Here is a 7,940-nt window from a genome sequence, read left to right as displayed (position 1 = left end):
AGTGGAATAGGGCAGAGGGTCAGACATGGGGTAAAAAATATATATATATGAAAGTAATAATGGAATTTTATGGATGATAACATGCATGATTAAGCCACTATGCAGTTTACTCTAGAGGGGAAACCACATTTAGTATGTTGTGATGATGCTCAGGGAATGAATGTAAATTAAAAAAAAATTCAGAGAAAAAAATACTAAAACTGTTACCAAAATTTAAAGAAAAAACTGTGTACTTGATGACCACAGTAAGCTATATAGCACCAGCTAGGTACTATTTTATAGTATGTTCATTCTACTCACTGAGGTTTATGCCTAAAGTCAGACATGAGTTCTTGTGTATGTATATATCAGCTATGCTTGCTATTGTAAATATTTAGACAAATTAAGTTCATTAGCCAATCAATTAAATTGGGGGGGGATAGGCATAGAAAGCAAACATGGATACCAGAGACAATGGGAGGAGGGTTGGACAGGGCAGAGGGTTAGGGATAGGGAATCAAGGATGGCAAAAAGAAAAAAGAAAAAGAAAAAATGCAAAATATACAAGACATAAGAAATGAAAAATTGTTTGTTGATAACACGAATGTTGATGTGCTTGATTGAGCCGACAGTGTATTTTGAATGAAAAATTCATTTTGTATACTGTGATGATGTATAGCATATTAATGATTAATATTAAAAAATAAAAATAAATTAATTAAATAATTTTTAAAAAGAGTACATGGGAACTCTATACTATAATTTTAACAACTTTTGTGAGTTTCAAAGTATTCCAAAATTTAAAAAAAAGTCATTTTAAAAAGCGACTTCAGCCCATGGTGGTGGTGGTGGTGCAGGTGGTAGAGGGTCACTATGTGAGGTGGAGCCACATGAGAGACCTAGGTTTGGTTTCCAGACTGACCTGAGGAGGCCAGATATGGCATGCACCTGTAGTCCTAGCTAACTGAGAGACTGGGACAGGGGGTTATCAAGGATATTTCTCTCTCTTTCTCTGCTTGCCCCTACCCCCTCACTCCCATGCTATTCCTCTTTCATTTAAAAAAATAATTAAACTTGAATTCCATTTTTTTTTTTTGGAGAGATATTTGCTATCGGGTGCGTGTGCTCGCCAGACAGACAGAGAGAGACATAGAGACAGAAAGCGAGAAATCACCCCTCAGGGGGGATGGTCACGCCGCAATCCCTTCTCCTCCATTCTCCTCTCGGGATCTTGGGCACGCACGCACACGCGCCCGGCGTGAGTTTTAAGCCACCAGGTCCAGGACGCGAACCACGATCGACTACGTGGGAGTCCAGCGACATAGCCATTACGTTAACTGCTGGTTCCCAACTTGAATTCCATTTTAAGTATCTTTTGCACTACTCAAAAACCTTGCACAAATTGACCTGGGGACTACTCAAGGCTCTTTCTTCTTTATTCCTTTTGATATTGGAGCTGGGAGGTGAGCATAAACAAGATGCTCCTATTTACATTTGCTCTTGGCAAGATGGCTGCCTTTTTCTTTGTTATATAATTGTTGTTTCTTCATATTGGCATTTTCCAACCTCAGCACTATTGATGTTTTGGACTAGATAGTTACTGATTGCTGGGAATGGAGGTTAGGGAGAATGTCCTGAGCATTCCAGGATGTTTAGTAGCATTCCTGGCCTCTACCCGCTAGATGTCAGTAGCAAACTTTTCCAGGCAAGTCATGACAGTCACACTGTCTTCAGAGATAGCCAATTTTCACTGGCCCTTACAGGATTCCAGTTTTCTACTGAAGAGGCTGTAATTGCTCTTTTTCATTTTAGGTTTATTAATTTCTTTTATCTAAGAAAGAGAGACAGACAGACATGTAAGCATGCTCCTTAGAGTCTCATGCTGCAATTCTCCCACCCCAACCTTTCAGCTAGCCAGGATTATGGGTATGTATTCATATACCAGGTGTATAGAGGTTGACCTAGGAACAGAACCTGAACTGCCATATGAATTCCAGCATCATAGAGCATTGTTGCTAACAAGGTGCCATGTGGTTCACCTAAAATTGTTCTCTTTTACCACTAGGATAAGTGAAAATAAAATCTTTGTATGTATAGTAGCTATAAAGGGAAATAATAAAAGGGCTATTTTGTTAAAATGGTTAAGATCTATCTTCTCTAAAATCCCTTCTCCACCTGACAGCCCTTGGGGACATCTCTCCATTTCAACTCCCTTCAGTATTTGTAGTCTGCTTCTATTCGTTGGCATATAACCACAGTAACTGGGATCATTCATTATTTAGTGAACTTTATCTATTATACTAGTAAGAATCAAGACTGTAGATTACCAGAAGAACCCAAAGGGAATGACCTTAAGAGACCCTAGAGTTCAATTCCCTCATTTAAAAGACAAGGCACAGAGAAGGTGAGACTTAACCAGTATCATATATTAGGTAAATTATTGGACCAGTCTGTAAACAAGGTCTATAACCCAGGGTCAGTGACTTCTGAATAAAAGTACTTCCTGAAGATAAGTGTGCTTGATTGATTAAAAAAGATAGTGGTTCAGAATGTAATCTATGAAGTCAGACTGATCTAGTTTGAAATTTCAGTTCCACTGTTAAATTGGTGATATCAGGGACCATCAGTTGGCCTAATGGCTATGTCGCTGGACTCCCATGTAGTCAACCACGGTTTGAGTCCTGGACCCAGTGGCTTAAACTCATGCCAGGCATGTGTGCATGCGTGCCCAAGATCCTGAGAGGAGAATGGAGCATGGCTATCCCCTCTAGGGGGTGATTTCTTGCTTTCTGTCTCTGTTTCTGTCTTCCTGGAGAGTTCATGTGACCTATAGCAAAAACCTCTCCAGAAAAACAAAAAAGAAAAGAAAAATAAACTGGCCATATGACAATGGCCAAAATTTGTCACCTCTCTGAATTTCATCTATAAAATAGACATTATGATATAATCCAATTCATATATTTGTTAGTGAAGATTAATTGAAATAATGCAATTAACATGTTTAGAATTACTGCTTTGCTCCTTAGTGGACACTCTATCAACTTTATCATCATTACAGCAATCGTTTAGGAGTTTGAAAAACTCTTTGACACATATTTAGTTTCTCAACCTACATTTGGATTTTGAGAGTAGGTGTCAGTGAAACTTTACAGATGAAGAAATAGGTTTAGGAAGGTGAGGACACTTGTCTAAATCCATACAGCCTGCTAACATGAAAACACAAACATAAGTCTTCTGATACCGAGATTTATGATTTTCCCCCAAGGCTTCCCACTCTCTCAGGTGAAACCTTGATGACCACATCAGGGATATACATATAGCAGGTGTTCGATAAATGTTTACTGAAGCCAGTTCTTTTATTGTTTTAGTGTGCTCATTTTCTTCCCTTGCCAACATATTTAGCTTTTAAATTCTTAGAGAGAGGGTGGGTTCTTATCTTGGCTGTCTACACATTTATGGGTAAAGCTCAATCTATAACTTGCTTTCCATAAATACTCATTGATGCAGTTGAAGTGGTAGTCAAGGGAGATGTGATGTGAGCTCTGACTTCTACGGAGCTTATTATCTAAGGAACTTTGTAAAGGTCAGAAACAGGTCAGGCCGGTGGAGTGGGACGGAAAAGTTCACCAGGCCAGGTTTCATTACATGCTCTGTCACATTGACTCTGGGTACACAAAACAAAATTACAAAAAAAGCAGTGGAGCAAAGAGAAGGAAGCACAGGAAAGGTACTGACATTTTCTTCACCAATTCCAAAGTGAAGGCAAAAATATTTTTGAAATATGATTAATAAAAATGGCATGTTTCTTCACTTTTTATTGGTACAGCAAAAGTGATAACTCCTATTTAATAAGTTTTTAGCATGGAGTTGAAATTTATGTAACCTTTTCATTACTCTTTAGATGAAGAAATGTTTCTTAAGGCCTGACGCACACATGAAAAAGCTTGCTGGAAGAACTTAAAATGGTGTGTGTGCCTGGAGGTTTGAATAAAAGTGAGAATGCTGGTGTGGAAAGAGTAAGGGAAGTAAAAGAAGATCATGCTGGTATCTTGGTACCTTGATGGGGTTTGGGTTTTATTTATAGAATGATTGGCTATCATTGAGAGATTTTTAAGTAACTATTTTTAAGTAAACTTGCAAACATCATTCATTCTGGATATTGTGTAGAAAAAGGTTGGAGATAAATATAAGTGGAGAGACCATCATATATTAGGTAAATTATTGGACCAGTCTGTAAACAAGGTCTATAACCCAGGGTCAGTGACTTCTGAATAAAAGTACTTCCTGAAGATAAGTGTGCTTGATTGATTAAAAAAGATAGTGGTTCAGAATGTAATCTATGAAGTCAGACTGATCTAGTTTGAAATTTCAGTTCCACTGTTAAATTGGTGATATCAGGGACCATCAGTTGGCCTAATGGCTATGTCGCTGGACTCCCATGTAGTCAACCACGGTTTGAGTCCTGGACCCAGTGGCTTAAACTCATGCCAGGCATGTGTGCATGCGTGCCCAAGATCCTGAGAGGAGAATGGAGCATGGCTATCCCCTCTAGGGGGTGATTTCTTGCTTTCTGTCTCTGTTTCTGTCTTCCTGGAGAGTTCATGTGACCTATAGCAAAAACCTCTCCAGAAAAACAAAAAAGAAAAGAAAAATAAACTGGCCATATGACAATGGCCAAAATTTGTCACCTCTCTGAATTTCATCTATAAAATAGACATTATGATATAATCCAATTCATATATTTGTTAGTGAAGATTAATTGAAATAATGCAATTAACATGTTTAGAATTACTGCTTTGCTCCTTAGTGGACACTCTATCAACTTTATCATCATTACAGCAATCGTTTAGGAGTTTGAAAAACTCTTTGACACATATTTAGTTTCTCAACCTACATTTGGATTTTGAGAGTAGGTGTCAGTGAAACTTTACAGATGAAGAAATAGGTTTAGGAAGGTGAGGACACTTGTCTAAATCCATACAGCCTGCTAACATGAAAACACAAACATAAGTCTTCTGATACCGAGATTTATGATTTTCCCCCAAGGCTTCCCACTCTCTCAGGTGAAACCTTGATGACCACATCAGGGATATACATATAGCAGGTGTTCGATAAATGTTTACTGAAGCCAGTTCTTTTATTGTTTTAGTGTGCTCATTTTCTTCCCTTGCCAACATATTTAGCTTTTAAATTCTTAGAGAGAGGGTGGGTTCTTATCTTGGCTGTCTACACATTTATGGGTAAAGCTCAATCTATAACTTGCTTTCCATAAATACTCATTGATGCAGTTGAAGTGGTAGTCAAGGGAGATGTGATGTGAGCTCTGACTTCTACGGAGCTTATTATCTAAGGAACTTTGTAAAGGTCAGAAACAGGTCAGGCCGGTGGAGTGGGACGGAAAAGTTCACCAGGCCAGGTTTCATTACATGCTCTGTCACATTGACTCTGGGTACACAAAACAAAATTACAAAAAAAGCAGTGGAGCAAAGAGAAGGAAGCACAGGAAAGGTACTGACATTTTCTTCACCAATTCCAAAGTGAAGGCAAAAATATTTTTGAAATATGATTAATAAAAATGGCATGTTTCTTCACTTTTTATTGGTACAGCAAAAGTGATAACTCCTATTTAATAAGTTTTTAGCATGGAGTTGAAATTTATGTAACCTTTTCATTACTCTTTAGATGAAGAAATGTTTCTTAAGGCCTGACGCACACATGAAAAAGCTTGCTGGAAGAACTTAAAATGGTGTGTGTGCCTGGAGGTTTGAATAAAAGTGAGAATGCTGGTGTGGAAAGAGTAAGGGAAGTAAAAGAAGATCATGCTGGTATCTTGGTACCTTGATGGGGTTTGGGTTTTATTTATAGAATGATTGGCTATCATTGAGAGATTTTTAAGTAACTATTTTTAAGTAAACTTGCAAACATCATTCATTCTGGATATTGTGTAGAAAAAGGTTGGAGATAAATATAAGTGGAGAGACCATTGTTAAAGTTCTTATAGTAGTCTAGGCTAGAGGTCATGGTAGATGGGATAAAACAAGTAGCAGTGGAAATGAAGACATTGTACAATTAAGTTCATTCTTCAGTATAATTTTCTGATGTATTACTTTTCTAACAAAGGAAACAATAAGTTGAATTTCAAATGGGCAGCTCCTTGGTCCACGTATGTAAATATTTTACTGTACTCCTACAATCCTCAGTCAGAACCAACATTAGGCTAAATCACATGTAATTCCATGTTATTTTTTTTATGTCAAACCACTCAAATATCAGTAGCTTTATATGTCCCAGTGTAACAAATAAACTTACAACAGTTAAACATACACTTGTTGAGTTTCTACTGTGTACTAGCCTTAAGATGGCTACTGGTACTTAATTGTGCTTCTAATTGTCTGACTTTGCAATCAAACAGGGACCTCTCTGTATCTCAATACATACACACACACTCAGGAACTGAAACCATAGTTTTCTTCTCTACATGTCCAACCTCCTTATATTGACTAGGAGATTTTAGCAAGAAAACCATTACTTGTGCAGAAGAATCAGTCCCCAAAAGTTTTGGGTTCATGATTAAGTTAAATAAAATATAAATACAACCGGCAAAAAAATACAACTCGCCAAAAAAAAAAAAGATATTTTGCTTCAAAATATTACTGTCCTCATTGTTGGTAGTTAGAAGAAATAGAGAAAAGATAGGGTGGAATAGAGAGAATTCTGTAATTCTTACTCAAACCTAATGGGGCATTGATCTCATCCCTTGAGCCAAACCTAAGAATATATATAAAATTGTTTTAAAGTTGAAATTTAGCTGCCTATATAGTATAGTATTGTGTTTTCTAAGATTGGTTTACTCTTTGGAACATTCTTCTGGGAGAAAATGTTTGGGTTCTGGTTTTCAGTCTCCATTGTGGAAACCATAAGGACAGGGCTTAATGACTTGTAAGATTCCTTTACAAAGTGTCACTTCGTGATCAGAGTTTGCACTTGTGCAAGAGCAGTGTGAGTCCTCACCTGGGCCTGCTGCTGTGTGGGATAAGATTCTGTGGGAAGTAAGGTCGCATTGGAATTTCCTCTGCTAAACCTTTGAGATTCAGCATGGCCTTGTCAGCAGCCTAATGTATATGGTCTCTGAAGTAACCACGTTGTGTCCTGGACCAAGTCCAAATCACAACCTCTCTGTATGAAGAGAAATAAAATGGGCTTTTTCTAAACAAGTAAAATTTTATAAGCACACCTAGGAGCAGTACATTTATTTGAAATAATGGTCAAAATCACGATGACCATGATAACAATAAAAACCATTTATTAAGCACCTAAGATGTGCCAGCACTATTCAAAACACATGCATTAGAAACTTTAATCCTCTCAACAGTCCTATGAAATAGGCACAGAAACTTTTAGTGCCTTGTCCAAGTTTACAAACTTCTAAGTGGTAGGGCTGGAAAGCTACTTGTATAGTGACTTGTTTTACTAATCTTCCATCTATACTCACTATTTCACTTCTCCACCATTAAACTTCCTTTTGCTACAAAGACCTGAACTTCACTTTATTATTTAGTTTGTGTGTGTGTGTGTGTGTGTGTGTGTGTGTGTGTGTGTTTCCTGTCATAGGGCACATGTGTTCATCAGAGAGATACAGAGAGAGGAACAGTGAGAAATCACCCCCTCGGGGGAATGGCTACTCTGCAGTTGCTTCTCCTGCATTCTTGGGATTTTGAGCATTCATACACACGTGCCCAACATGACTTTCAAGTCGCCATGTCCAGGATTCAAACTGCGGTTGGTCATGTGGGAATCCAGCACCTTAACCACCAAACCACCTGCTGGCCCTTAACTTTGTTTTTATAATATAGTTTGTTTGGGACCCTTCTCACTCTACCCAACTCAAAATTTTTTTGTATGTGTGCTTATTAAGACAAATTTATGGAAACTATGTATTTCTCTACTTGTACGTTCCTTGT

This window comes from Tupaia chinensis, unplaced genomic scaffold (genome assembly GCF_000334495.1).
Source record: "Tupaia chinensis unplaced genomic scaffold, TupChi_1.0 Scaffold000709_1, whole genome shotgun sequence".
Taxonomy (NCBI): domain Eukaryota; kingdom Metazoa; phylum Chordata; class Mammalia; order Scandentia; family Tupaiidae; genus Tupaia; species Tupaia belangeri.
The sequence above is the reverse complement of the archived record's forward strand: the minus strand, read 5'-3'. Positions refer to the sequence as shown.